This window comes from Marmota flaviventris, chromosome 4, assembly GCF_047511675.1.
Source record: "Marmota flaviventris isolate mMarFla1 chromosome 4, mMarFla1.hap1, whole genome shotgun sequence".
In the NCBI taxonomy this organism is placed as follows: domain Eukaryota; kingdom Metazoa; phylum Chordata; class Mammalia; order Rodentia; family Sciuridae; genus Marmota; species Marmota flaviventris.
Window position 1 is genome coordinate 81,193,780 of NC_092501.1, and position 15,305 is coordinate 81,209,084.

The following is a 15,305-nucleotide window of genomic DNA, read 5'->3' on the forward strand; positions in this document are numbered from 1 at the left end:
GGGCCTGCTACATAAAGGGTTTGCCTTTAGGAACAGTTTCAATTTTCATGTTTCTCTTCTTTTTGCCTATAGGTTTGAATGGAAATCAAACACCGTTTGTGCTAGCTGCTTGAAACTTCACACACTCAATCAATTTTCCCTGAGCATAATCTGGTGTTTGCCATGGAAGTAGCCCTATGATAAAGTAGAAAATATCAGCTTTATTTCTGAGTGCTTTAAGAACCAGCAGAATACTCATGTACTGAAAAAGCTTCAAAATTTTTGGTTGGATTAATTTGGTACTGGACAGGATTTATCCTTCACCTAGCCTTAGTAGGCTCCCCAAGTTTGAGCCTTCAAGGTTCAATGTTTCAGTGTCAGGGACAGTTTGAATTTTTAGGTTTCACTTCATTATGGCCTATAGGTTTGAATGCAGTGGAGCTAGAAATCAAAAAGTGTTGGTGTTAGCTGCATGAAACTTCACACACTCAATCAGCTCTCTGTAAGCACTCTTTGATTTTTCTTTGTGAAAGTACTTTAAGCTGAAGCATGAAAAACAATTTATCCATGATCACTTTAAAAAAATAGGTAAATATGATTGTACTGAAATACCTCCCTCAATTTTTCATCAAACTTCTTTGTTACTGCATAAGATTAATCTGTTCAGTTGTGCTGAGAGGCTCCCCATGTTTGAGGCTTCTATGTTTATAGGTGTTCTAAACAGGTTAGAATTAGTTTAGGGTTGGGTTACATCTAGTGATTGAGTTAGAGTGAGTTTTGTTCAAATTCATTTGATACTTGGTATAATTCATCTTTTACCCAGCCATACTATTTTCCCCAGGTTTGGGCCTTATCCCGTAAATGATTTGCTGTCAGGAACAGTTTGTATTTTAAGGTTTCCTTCATTTTTACCTATATGGGTAAATGGAAATGGAACTTGAAATCAAACAGGGTTGGTGCTCGCTGCTGAAAACCACACACAATCAATCTATTCTATGTGGGCACTCTGGTTTCTTCCTTGTGAAAGTTTCCATAAGCTGAAGCATGCAAAAGAAAAAAAAATCTTTATCTGAAAGTACTGTAGGAGACAACAGAGAAATATACATATACTGAACTACCTCCTTAAATTATTTGGTCACATTTCTTTGAAACTGCACAAGATTTCCTCTGTTAGCTTGCCACACTAGGCTCCCTTAATTTGGGACTTCTATGATAAAAGGTTCTCTAAACAGATTAGGGTTAGGTTTATACTTAGGGTAAGGGCTAGGTTTAAAACTAGTATTAGGGTTAGAGTCAGTTTTATTCATGCATCTTTGATACTGGGCAGGATTCATGTTTTACCTAGCCTCACAATGTTCCCTGATTTGGTCCTTCTTCTACAATGGTTTGCTGACAGTGACAGTTTGTATTTTAAGGTTTCACTTTATTTTGATTTATTTTGTTTAAGAGAAATGGAGCACAAAATCAAACAGGGTTGGTGCTAGCTGCTTCAAACTGCACACACTCAATCAGTTCTCTGTGGACACTCTCTGGTTTGTTCCTTGTCAATGTTGTCCTCAGCTGAAACATGCAAAGCAACTTTATCCCAGAGTGCTTTTGGAGAAATCCAGAAATATACATGTACTGAAACACTTCCCCCCAAATATTTGCTCAGATTACAGCTTTGTTACTGTGCAGGATTCATCTGTTAGCTTGCCCCACTAGGCTCCCTTAATTTGGGAATTCTATGATCAAAGTGTCTCTAAACAGGCTAGGATGAGCTTTAGGTATAGGACTAAGGAGAGATCTAGTGTTCGATTTACAGTAGTTTTGTGCAAATTTCTTTGATACTAGGCAGGATTTATCTTTTATCTACCCTTACTATGTTCCCCATGTTTGGGCCTTTGAGGTTCACTGTTCTGCTGTCAGTATTTCTGTTTTTATTTTAAGGTTTCACTACATTTTGATCTATATGGGTGAATGGAAATCTCACACACTCAATCAGTTCTCTGTGAGGATGCTCTGGTTTTATCCTTGTGAAAGTATCCCAAAAATGAAACATGCAAAAACAACACTATGCGAGAGCATTTTAGGAGACAACAGGAAAATCTGCATGTACTGAACTACCTCCCCCAAACATTTGGCCAGAGTTTTTGATACTAAGCAGGATTCATCTGTTAGCTTGCCCCACTAGGCTCCTCATCTTTGATACTTCTATGATAAAAGGAGGTTCTCTAAACATGTTAGGGTTAGGCTTATGGTTAGAGTTAGGTCTAGTGTTAGTGTTAGAGTTTGTCTTGTTCAAATTTTTTTATACTTTGCAGGATACATTTTTACCTAGCCTTACTATGTTCTTCAGTTTTCATCCTTCTCGGTTCAATTCTTTGATGACAGAAACAATTTGTATTCTATGAATTCACTTCATTCTGACCTACATGGGTAAATGGACATGGAGCTGGAAATCAAACAGGGTTGGTTCTAACTGCTTGAAACTTCACACACTCAATCAGCTCTCTTTGGGCACTCTCTGGTTTGTTCCTTGTGAAATTAGTAATAAGCTGAAGCATGCAACACAAATTTATCTGAGAACACTTTAGGAGAAAACAGGGAAATATGCGTGTACTGAAATAGCTCCCCCAATTATTTTTTCAGATTTCTTTGAAACTGCCCATGATTCATCTGTAAGATTGCCCCACTAGACTCTCCAGTTTTGAAACTTCCATGATCAAAGGTTCTCTACACAGATTAGGTATAGGGTTAGACTCATTGTTAGGAGTAGGTTTAGACCTAGTAGTATGGTTACAGTTAGTTTTTTTTTTTTTTTTTTAATTTCCAATTAACTGGGCAGGATTCACCTTTTTCCTATTTTGACTGTACTCCAAATGTTTGAGCCTCCTACATAAAAGTGTTCTCTCTCAGGAAAAGTTTCAATTGTCATGTTTCTCTTCTTTTTGCCATACTGGGGTGAATGGAAATGAAGCTGAAAATCAAACAGGGTTTCTGCTCGCTGCTTGAAACTTCACACACTGAATCAGTACTCAGTGAGCATTCTCTGGTTTTTTTCCTGTGAAATATCTCTATGCTGAAGTAGAAAAAAAAAACAGCTTTATCTCTGAGTGGTTTGGGAGCAAGCAAAATATACATGTACTGAAAGAGCTTTGATTTTTTTGGTCAGATTACTTTGATACTGTGCAGGATTCATGTTTGACCAACTTTATATTAACCCTTACTAAACCTAAACATAAGTGTAGCCCTAAATCTAAGCTCAAACCTCAATCTAATGTTAAACATTAAACATATCCCTAAATCTACATTTAATTGTACCCATTACCCTAAACCTACCCCTAACCCTATGATGTCCCTAGCCCTAATCCTAACACTAACCCTCTCAGTACTGTCATCTTATCCATAGAAGGAACTGTAAACCTAACCATCAGCCTAGCCCTAACCCTAGCTCAAAACCTAACCCTTATGTTAAATATAACCCTAAGCTTAACACTAGTTTTAACCCTAACCCTAACCCTAATTCAAGACCTATTCCTAACCATAAATTTAGCCCTTAAATTAACTCTAACCCTATCCATTATACTAAACATAACCCTTACCCTACTGCAAACCCTAGTCCTAACCTTAATCTTATCACTAACACTAACCCTATCAATTACCCTAAACCTAATGTAAACTCCAAACAAAACCCTATCATTACCCTAACCCACACCCTAATGCTACTTCAAGCCCTAACCCTGAACCCTAACCTCAACCAAACTCTAACACTGACACTGACCCTAATAAATATCCTAGCTCTAAAGCTGACCCCTACACTAAACCTAACTCTTACACTAGACATAGAAATAATCCTAATCCTAAAACTATCCCCAACTGTAAGCATAGACCTGACAATAGCAATAGCCCTAATCCTAGCCCTAAACCTAATACAAACCCCAGCCCTTATCCTAGTCCTAAACCTAGCCCTAATCCTAGCCCTAAACCTAATACAAACCCCAGCCCTTATCCTAGCCCTAAACCTAGCCTTAATCCTAGCACAAAACCTAACCTTAGGCTAACCAGAAACCTAACCCTAGCTCGAATCTTAACACTAATTTAGCTCCATTCCTATCCCTAGCCCTAACCCTAGCCCTAAACATAATGATATCCCTAACTCTACCCTAAACCTCAATCTAACATTAAACATAGCCATAAATCTACATCTAATCATATCCATTACCCTAACTCTATCACCCTAGCCCAAACCCTAGTTCTAACCCTATCCCTTAATGGAAACCTAATCCTAGCCCTAACCATAGCACTTTCATTAGCCCAAGCCCAACTTTTATCTAATTTTAACTATAAATTTAACCCTAACCCTAAGCCTAAACCTAACCCTAACTCTAAATCTAACTTTAACCCTAAGCCTAAATATACACCTAACACTAGTCCTAACCCTAAAGCTAAAACTAAAAGTAACCATAATCCTAGCCCTAGCCCTAAAACAAAACCAAGTCATAGGCCTAACCCTAACCCTTAGTGTAAACCAAACAAAAACACTAACCCCAATCTTAGCTCTAATTCTAGTGTTAAGCAGAAAACTAGAACTAACACTGACCCTGACTCTGACCATAATACTAACCCTAAACATCATCCTATCCCTAACCCTAAACCTAACACTAGATCTACCACTAACCTTAAGCTTAAATTTAGCCATAATTGTAACCCTGGTACTCACATTAGCCTTACACCTAACCCTAGCACTAACTTAACCCAAAACCTAGCCCTAATCTGAGCCCTAACACGAGTTTTAACCCTAAACCTAATCCTAGCCCTAATCAAAACCATAACCCTAGTCCTAACCCTATCCATTGCCATAACCATAACCCTTGGTCCAAACCTTACCCTAACCCTAATCCTTAACCTATGCATTACCCCAAACCAAACCTAAATGATATACCTCACCCTATCATTACACTAACACTAACCATAAAGACAATTCAAGCCCTAAATTTAAACCTTAACCTATCCCAAACTTCTAACCCAGACCTTGTCGCTAATAATACCCCTAGCTCTAAACCTGAACGTAAGCCTAAACATTACACTACATGTAGCCATAAACCCAACCCTAAAACTATCTTTAAACAAAACCCTTGATCTGATATTAGCCCTAGCCCTAATCCTAGCCCTAAACCTAAAACAAATCATAGCCTTCATCCTAGCCTGAAACCTAGACTTAATCATAATCCTAACCCTAACCATAGACCTAAACCTAGTTCTTACCATCACCCTATCTCTAAACCTATCTATAATGCCATTCCTTACCCTAAGCTTAACACTAACCCTTACTCTAATGCTAGGCCTAAGGTGATCACTAACCCTAGCCCTAATTCTAGCCCTAATTTAACCCTATCCTTAACCCTAACCTTAACCCTAGGCCTAAGACTAACGCTAACTTTCACACTAGCCCTCTCTCTACTTCTAAAGGTATTCATTACCATAATCCTGACCCTATCCCTAAACCTATCTCTAACCTTAGCCATAACTTTTGTGAATCCTTATTCCTAGTCCTAACCCTAGATCTAACCCTATTACTAAATATAACCATAACCCTAAGCCTAAGCCTAACATTAACATTAGACTTAGCCCTAATGCTAATCATAAAACTAGCCCTAACCCTAACCCTAGCAATAAAACAAAACTGAGTAATAGCCCTAACCCTAAACCTTAACTTAAACCAAACCCTAACACTACACCTAGACCTAAAACTAGCCCTAATTCGAGTCCTAACCTTAACCTTAATATTAACCCTGACTCATATCCTAACATTCACCCTAGCTTTAAACAGCACCCTAACCTTAAACTGAACTTTTACAGTAATTCTAGCCTTAATTCGAGTCCTAACACTAACCCTAAAATTAAACCATAAAATGACTATTAACCTAACACTAACACAAACTCTAAATTTCACCCTTTCCTTAAACCTAATCCTAACACTAGAGGTTTTACCCCTAACCGTAACCCTGAAACTAACCCTAAAAAAAAACTAGTTCTTATATGAGTCATTGCTCTTACCCTAGCCATAACCCTAACGCAAAAATTAGCTCTAATCCAAGTCCTCAACCTAGTTTTAACACTAAACCTAGCCCTAACCCGAGACCTCATCCTAGCTCTAACCCTATCCCTTAACCTAAGCCAAACCCTAAACCTAATGGTAATCCTAATACTAAACCTAATCTTTAAACTTATCTAAACACTAACCCTATTACTAGTCCTAACCCTAGTTCTTATTATAGCTTTAAACATGACCCAAACCCTAACCCTAACCCTGACTCTTATTCTGACCCTAATACTAATAATAGGTCTAAACCTGAACCTAACCCTAAACTGAACCCTAACACTAGCCCTAATGGTAACCTTATACCTAAACCTAACCTTAACACTAACCCTAGACCTAAACCTAATCTGAATCTAGCCATAACTCTAGCCCTAGACCTAAAGAAAAATCTAGCCCTAGCCCTAACAATAAATTTTAGCCTAAAGCCAAATACTAACCCTTCTCCTAGACTTAACCCTAGTCCTAATTTTGGCTTTCACATTAACCATTACTCTAAACTGAACACTGATTCTGACAATAACACTAACTCAATCCCTAAACATAACCCTAGCCCTAAACCTAAATCTAAAACTATACTTAGATCTAATATTAACCCTAAATCTAGCCCTAATTATAACAAGTTTTTATATTTGCCATAGCCCTACCCTATCGCAAATTCTAGCCCTAACCCAAGCCCTACCATAGCTTTAAACATAAAGCTAATCATAACCCTAAACTTAGCCCTAACCCTATAACTAAGCCTAAACCTAGACCTAATCCTAAGCATAACACTAGCCCTATAACTAGCTCTAACCCTATTCATTACCCTAATGATAACCTTAACATTTCTGCCAACCCTAGGCCAAACCCTAATCCTATCACTAACCCTAACTCTATCCATTACCCTACACCTAACCTGAACTAAAAAACCTAAAACTATCATTAACCTATCTCTAACCATAAGGATAACTCAAGCCTTAACCTAGTAAAACAATAACCCTGACCCTGACCCTAATAATACCTGTAGCTCTAAACCTGACCCTAACAAGAAACCTAACCCTTGCAATAGACCTAGCTATAAACCTAACCCTAAAACTCTCCCTAACTGTAACCCTAAACCTGCCATTAGCCCTAGCTCTAATCCTAGTGCTAACACTAACACAAACGTTAGCCCACATCCTAGCCATAAACCTCGCCTCAATCATAACCCTAACCCTAACCCTAATTCTAATCCTCACCCTAGACTAAAAGTAGCTATAATCCTATTCCTTAAACTAAACCTAACCATAACCCTAACACTAACACTAGTCCTAAAATAGGCCTAAACCTAGCACTAACCCTAGCCCTAATCCCAGTCCTAATTTAGCTGTATCCCTAACCCAAACCCTAACCCTAGCCTAAGACTAACACAAACTCTCACCCTAGCCCTATACCTAGTTCTAACCCTATCCCTTACCATCACCCTAAACCTAGACCTAATCTTAGCCCTAATCCTAGCCCTTTCCTTAGCCCTAGATCTAAACCTAACTCTAAATCTAACCCTTAACCTAAGCCTAAATCTCACACTAACACTAGCCCTAATCCTAACATAAATCCTAAAATTAGCCCTATCTCTACCCCTAGCCCTAAAACAAAACTGAAACATAAACCTAACCCTAACACTTAACCTAAACCAAACCCTAACTTTACACCTAGGCCTAATGCTATCTCTAATTCTAGTCCTAACCCTAATCTGAAAACTAATCTGGATCCTGACTCTGATCCCAACATTAAACCTAGCTCTAAACATCATCATAACCATAAACTTAACTCTAACACTAGACCTAGCCCTAACCCTGATCCTATCACTAGCAATAATCATAAAACTAAGTATACATTACTTGTAGCCTTAAACCTAGTTTTAACCTAACCCAAAACCTAACCATAATCCACATCCTAAAGAAGACCCTAACCCTATTTTTTTTTTCCCCGGTGGACACAACATCTTTATTTTGTTGGTATGTAATGCTGAGAATTGAACCCAGCTCCCCACTCATGCCAGGTGAGCACACCACCACTTGAGCCACATTCCCTGCCCCTAAACCTAGCTTTAACACTAAACATAAACCTAACCCTAACCCAAACAAAAGCCCTAATTCTATACATAATCCTTCCCCTAATCTTAGGTCTAACTCTATCCATTACCCTAATGATAACCCTAGGCCTATTCCTAACCCTATCCATTACACAAAAAGACACCTAAAGTCTAAACCTAACCCTTTCATTAACTTAACACTAAACCTAATGATAATTGAAGCCCTAAATCTAAACCCTAACCTAACCCAAATCCTCACCTTGATCTGCCCCTAATAATAAACCTGGCTCTAAAACTGGCCCTTACTCTAAAACTAACCCCTACACTGGAGCAAGACATAAATCTAACACTAAATCTATCCCTAACTTTAACCCTAGACCTGACATTAGCCCTAGCCCTAATACTAGCCCTAAACCCAACACAAACATTTGCCCTAATCCTAGCCCTATACCTAGCTTTAAAAATTACCCTAACTCTAACCCTAGCCCTAACCATAATACTAACACTTGCCCTAGCCCTCAACCTAGTTATAACCAAATCCTTCACCCTAAACATAACCAAAATTCTAACCATAACCCTAGGACTAAACCTAACACTAACACTAGTCCCAATTTAGACCTATCCCTAACCCTACCATTAACCCTATCCTTAAACCTAAGACTAACTCTAACTCTCAGACTAGCCCTATCACTAGGCCTAACCTTATCCCTCACCATAACCATAAACCTAACCCTAACTCTAATCCTAACCCTTGCCCTATCCTTAGCCCTAGCCATAACCATAGATCAAAACCTAACTCTAATCTAACCCTAACCTGAACCATAAGCTAACCATTATAAATACATTTACATTTAGACTCTATGTCTACAGATGTTGGCTTCAAATATTGTTTAGAATATATTCATTAGTTTCATAAAAGGCATCCCATTTCTCATCGTGTATAGAGAACTGAGGGTCAGGGGTAGAATGTTATGTTAAGGGGGAAAGGAGTGAGTGTATGGGTTTAATCTAATTTATCAAATTTGGAGGAGAACTCTAAGGAATAGACAGGGGCAATTCATGGAAGAATGTATAAATTCAAACTCCTTATCTGTATTCATAAAATTACCCTATATATAAACAGTAAAAGTTGGAATGCTGAAAGTGGGTTAGAGGGAGAAAGAAAAAAAGAAGAAAAATAACAAGGAAAGAAAGAAAGAGAGGGAGAAAGAAAATAAGAGAAAAAAAGGGTGATGAGATGGGGCCTATGCAATTACTCTATATTATACTATTCTGGTGATTCAGTTCTTAAAGTTCAATTTCTTGCAAAGTTCTTGGTTTCACATATGTTGAGGTTGTGAGGAACAGAGGGGGAAGGGTAGAGGAGAATGGATGAGAAGAGTGAGAAAGGAAAAGTAAAAAAGAAAAAAAAATTGTCTCAGAACTCTGTTTTCTTTTCTTGTAGTATGTGGAGTTTTCTATTCCTAACTTGAGTCTCTGTGCTTAGGGTGGTGGAGGTAGCCAGGGTTAGAGGGCTTGAGCTTCTACCTGGAGCCTCCCTACACTTATCTCTGAATTGGAAACCAGGTGCCTGTACAGGTGCTGCTCCACATTGATAGCTATGCTACCCAAAAACTTGTGAGAAATACTTTGAGTTATCACAGCTTGAGGTAGGGGAGTTGGAAACCAGGTACCTGATAAGCTGCAGAACGCAGCTGGTAGCCATGCCCACTGATAGATGGCAAGTAAGGTTTTTCAAGATGGATTCCATCTATTACCCTGTATGATGTTTGGTGAGGTGGGTGGTTCTGGAGTTACCTTGTCCTGTGTCCAGAACTTGGTCTGGTGATTCGCAAGCAAAGCCTCTTTATTCTATGCTGCCTTCCATCAGCACTGAGTGTGTCTGCATGGCTGAGACTGCTGTCTGCGCCCAGAGCAACCGGACAGATGAGCCTTCCATCTGTGCTGAGAGCTCCTATGTGGCCCTAGTCTTCCTCAAATTTCTGTGATACTGGGTAAGATTCATCTTTTACTTAGCCTTTCTATGCTCCACAGGTTTGGGCCTTCTTAGTTCAAAGGTTTGCTGTCAGGAACAGTTTGTATTTTAAGGTTTCCCTTCATTATGGCTTCTTGATGTAATTGAAAATTGAGCTGGTAATCAAACAGGGTTGGCAGGAGGTGCTTGAAACTTCACACAATCAATTCTCAGTGAGTACTCTCTGGTTTCTTTCTTTTGAAGGTAGTCCAAAGATGAAACATGCAAAAGAAACTGTATCTGAGAGCCCTTAAGGAGAAAACACAGAAACATGTATGTACTGAAATAAGTCTCCCAGGAATTTGATCAGATTTCTTTGATACTGTGCAGTATTCATCTTTTAGCTTGCTCCACTAGGCTCCCCAAGGTTGGCACTTTTGCATCAATTGTTCTCTAAACAGGTAAGTGTTAGTGTTATGGTTAGGGTTAGGCTAGATTGGGAGATAGTGTTAAGGTTAGAGATCGTTTTGTTCAAATTTCTTTGATACTGGTAAAGATTCATCTTTTACCTAGCATTATTATGTGCCCCAGTTTTGGGCCTTCTTGGTTCAATGGTTCACTGTAAGGAATAGTTTGTTTTTAATGTTTCACTTCCTTTTGACCTATATGGGTAAATGCAAATGGAAATGTAAACCAGAGTGTTGGTGCTAGCTGGTTGAAACTTCACATACTCAATCAGTTGTATTTGAGAACTCTCTTTTTTCTTCCTTGTCAAATTAGCCATAAACTGAAGTACGCAAAACAAATTTATCCAAGAGCACTTTAGAGAAAACAGGGCAAATGCGTGCACTGAAATACCTCCCACAATTATTTGGTCAGATTTTTTGATCTGTAAGCTTGCCCCACTAGTCTCCCCAAGTTTGAAACTTTTATGATCAAAGGTTCTCTTAACAGGTTAGGTTATAGTTAGGGCAAGAGTTAGAACTAGTGTTAGGGTTAGATTTAGTTTTTTCAACGTTTTTGATACTGGGCAGAATTTATATTTTTTTCTTATTCTTAATAAACTCTCCATGTTTGGGCCTCCTAGGTAAAAGGGTTTGCTCTCAGGAACAGTTTTAATTTTCATGTTTCACTTCATTTTGCCCTATAGGGTTCAATGGAAATGGAACTGGACTCAAACAGGTTTGTGCCAGCTGCTTGAAACTTCACCCACTCAATCAGTTCTCAGTGCAGATTATTTCATTTGTTTCTTGTAAAAGTAGCTCAAAGCTGAATTAGAAAGAAACAGATTTATGTGAGCACTTTAGGAGCAAGATTCAATTTTTTTTTTGCTTGGATAATTTTGATATTGTACAGGATTCATCATTTTCCTATTCTTAGTAGTAACCCCAAGTTTGGGATTTCAAGGTTTGCCAATTCACTGTCAGGAAGATTTAGAACTTTTAGGTTTCACTTTATTATGGCCTATAGGTATGAATGAAAATGGAGCTAGAAATCAAACAGATTTAGTACTAGCTCCTTGGAACTTAACACACTCAGTCAGCTATCTGTGGGCACTCTAGAGTTGTTCTTTGAGAAAGTACCTTAAACTGAAGCATGAAAAATAATTTATCTAAGAGCACATTAGGAGAAAATAGGGAAATATGCACATACTGAAATACCTCCCCCAATTATTTAGTCAGATTTATTTGATACTGCAAAGGATTTATCAGATAGCTGGCCGCAGTAGAATCTTTTATTTGGGGACTACTATGATCAATGGTACTCTATACAGGTTAGATTAGGTTTAGTATTAATTTAGGGCTAGGGTTACAGCTAGTGTTTTGTTAGATTTAGTTTTGTTCAAAATTTTGATACTGGGCAGGATTCAACTTTTACCTAGCCTTACTCTATTCTCTAGTTTGGACCTCTTGGACCTCTTGCTCTTCTGAACAGTTTATATTTTAAGTTTTCATTTCATTTTGACCTATGCAGGTAAATGTAAATGGAGCTGGAAATCCAACAGGGTTAATACTAGCTACTTCAAACCTCACACACTCAGTCAATTTTGTATGGACATTCTCTGGTTTATTCCTTGTAAAATTATCCCTAAGCTGGAGCATGCAAAGCAACTTTATGTGAGAGCACTTTAGGAGTAAACAGGGAGATATGCATATACTAAACCACCTCCCCAAATTATTTGGTCAGATTTCTTTGATACTTTGAAAGATTCATCTGTTAGCTTGCTCCACTTGGCTTCAAAAGTGTGGGACTTCTAGGATCAAAGGGACTCTAAACAGGTTAAGGATAGTGTTAGGGTTAGTGTTAGGACTAGGATTAGACCTAGTGTTAGGGTTAGAGTTAATTTTGTTTTCAAATATCTATGATACTTTTCACGATTCATCTTTTTCCCATTTTGACTGTACTCTAAATATTTGGGCCACTTACATTAAAGGTTTGCTTTCAGTAAAAGTTTCAATTTTCATGTTTCTCTTCATTGTGCCCTATAGGGGGGAATGGAAATGAAGCTGGAAATCAAACAGTGTTTGGGCCAGCTGCTTGAAACTTCACACACTCCATCAATTTTCAGTGAGCATAATCTGTTTTTTCCTGTGGAAGTAGCCCTAAGATGAAATAGAAAGAAACAGTTTTATCTCTGAGTGCTTTAGGAGAAAGCAGAATACACATGTACTGAATGAACTTCAATATTTTTTTTTTGGTTGGACTACTTTGATACTGTACAGGATTCATTCTTGACCTAGCCTTAGTAGGCTCCCAAAGTTTGGGACTTCAAGGTTTAATGGTTCAGTGTCAGGAACAGTTTGAATTTTTAGGTTTCACTTCATTATGGCCTATTGGTGTGAATGACAATGCAGCTGGAAATCAAACAGGGTTGGTGGTAGCTGCATGAACTTTCAGACACGCAATCAGCTCTCTGTGGGCACTCTTTGGTTTTTTCTTTGTTAATGTACCTTAAGATGAAGCATGAAAAATAAAACCAATATATCCAAGAGCACTTTAAGAAAAAACAGAGAAATATGAATATACTGAAATACCCCCCCCCCTAATTTATTATCAAAATTCTTTGATACTGCACAGGATTCATCTGTTATGTTTTACTGCTATGCTCCCCAAGTTTGGGACTTCTATGATCATAGGTACTCCAAACAGGTTAGAATTAGTTTAGGGTTGGGTTAGATCTAGTGTTAGAGTTAGAGTGAGTTTTTTTCAAATTCATTTGATACTTGGCATAATTCGTCTTTTACCTATCCCTACTATTATCCCCAGGTTTGGGCCTTCTCCTTGCAATGGTTCACTGGGACAGGAACAGTTTGTGTTTTAAGGTTTCCTTCATTTTGACCTATAGGGGTAAATGGACATGGAGCTCAGAGTCAAACAAGGTTGGTGCTTGATGCATGAAACTGCACACTCTCAATCAGTTCTATGTGAGCACTCTCTGGTTTCTTCCTTGTGAAAATTTCCCAAACCTAAAGCATGCAAAAACAACTTTATCTGAGAGTACTGTAGGAGACAACAGAGAAATATACATGCACTGAACTACCTTCCCAAATTACTTGGTCAGACTTCTTTGATACTGCACAAGATCCATCTGTTAGCTTGCCCCACTAAGCTCGATTAATTTGGGACTTCTATGATAATAGGTTCTCTAAACAGATTAGAGTTAGGTTTATGGTGAGGATAAGGGTTAGGTTTAAACCTAATGTTTGGGTTAGAATCAGTTTTCTTCATGTACCTTTGATACTGGACAGGATTCATCTTTTACCTAGCCTCACAATGTTCCCTGGTTTGGGCCTTCTTAGCTCAAAGGTAAGCTGTCAGGAACACTTTGTATTTTAAGTTTTTATTTTATTTTGAACTATTTTGGTGAAGAAAAATGGAGGAAGAAATCAAACAGGGTTGGTGCTAGCTGCTTGAAACTGCACAGGCTCAATCAGTTTTCTGTGGGCACTTTCTGGTTTGTTCCTTGTGAATGTTGCCCTCAGCTGAAACATCAAAGCAACTTTATCCCAGAGCACTTTTGGAGAAATCAAGGAAATATGCCTGTACTGAAACACTTTCCCCAATTATTTGCTCAGATTTCTTTGATACTGTGCACAATTCATCTGTTAGCTTCCCCACTAGGGTCAGTTAGTTTGGTATTTCTATGATCAAATGTTCTCTAAACAGGCTAGGGTTGGCTGTAGGTTTAGGATTAAAGATAGATTAAGAGCTAGTGTTAGGTTTACAGTAGTTTTGTTCAAATTTCTTTGATACTGTGCAGGATTTATCCTTTACCTAGCCTTAGTAGGCTCCGCATATTTTGGCCTTCAGTGTTTAATTGTTCAGTATCAGAAACAGTTTGAATTTTTAGGTTTCACTTCATTATGGCCTATAGGTGTGAATGGAAATGGAGCTGGAAATCAAACAGGGTTTTTGCTAGCTGCATGAAACTTCACATAATCACTTTGCTGTAGGCATGCACTGGTTTGTTCCTTGTGAAAGTACCTTAAGCTGAAACATGAAAAAACAATTTATCCAAGAGCACTTTAGGAGAAAACTGGGTAAATAGGCATATTCTGAAAAACCTCCCCCAATTATGTGGTCAGATATTTTTGATACTGGCCAGGATTCATATGTTACTTTGCACTACTAGGCACTCCAAGTTTTGGACTTTTATGATCAAGCTCTATAAACAGGAAAAGCTAGGGTTAGATCTAGGGTTAGAACTAATGTTCGGGTTAGAGTTAGTTTTGTTCAAATTTCTTTGATACTGGTCAGGATTCATCTTTTACCTAGCATTACCATTTTCCCCACTTTTGGGTCTTCTCGGTTCAAGGTTTGCTGTCAGAAACAGCTTTTGTTTTAAGGTTTCACTTCATCTTGACTTCTATGGGTTAGGGTTAGGGTTAGGCCTATGACTTGGTTTTATTTTCGGGCTAGGGCTAAGGTTAGGGCTAAATTTTTAATTAGTGTTAGTGTTAGGGCTAGTGTTAAAATGAGGTTTAGACTTAGGTTTAGGGTTAGCTTTAGAGTTAGGGTTAGATCCAGTGCTAGGGTTAGGGCTAGGGTTAATGTTATTGTAAGGGATAGGGTTAGAAATAGGGAAATGGCTGGGACGAGAGTTAGATTGATATTTAGGACTAGGCCTAGGGTTAGGGTTAGGGTTATGGCTAAATTAGGGCTAGGATTAGGGCTAGGGTTAATATTAGGGTTAGACCTAGGGGTAGGTCTAGGTTTAGGATTAGCATTGGGGTTAG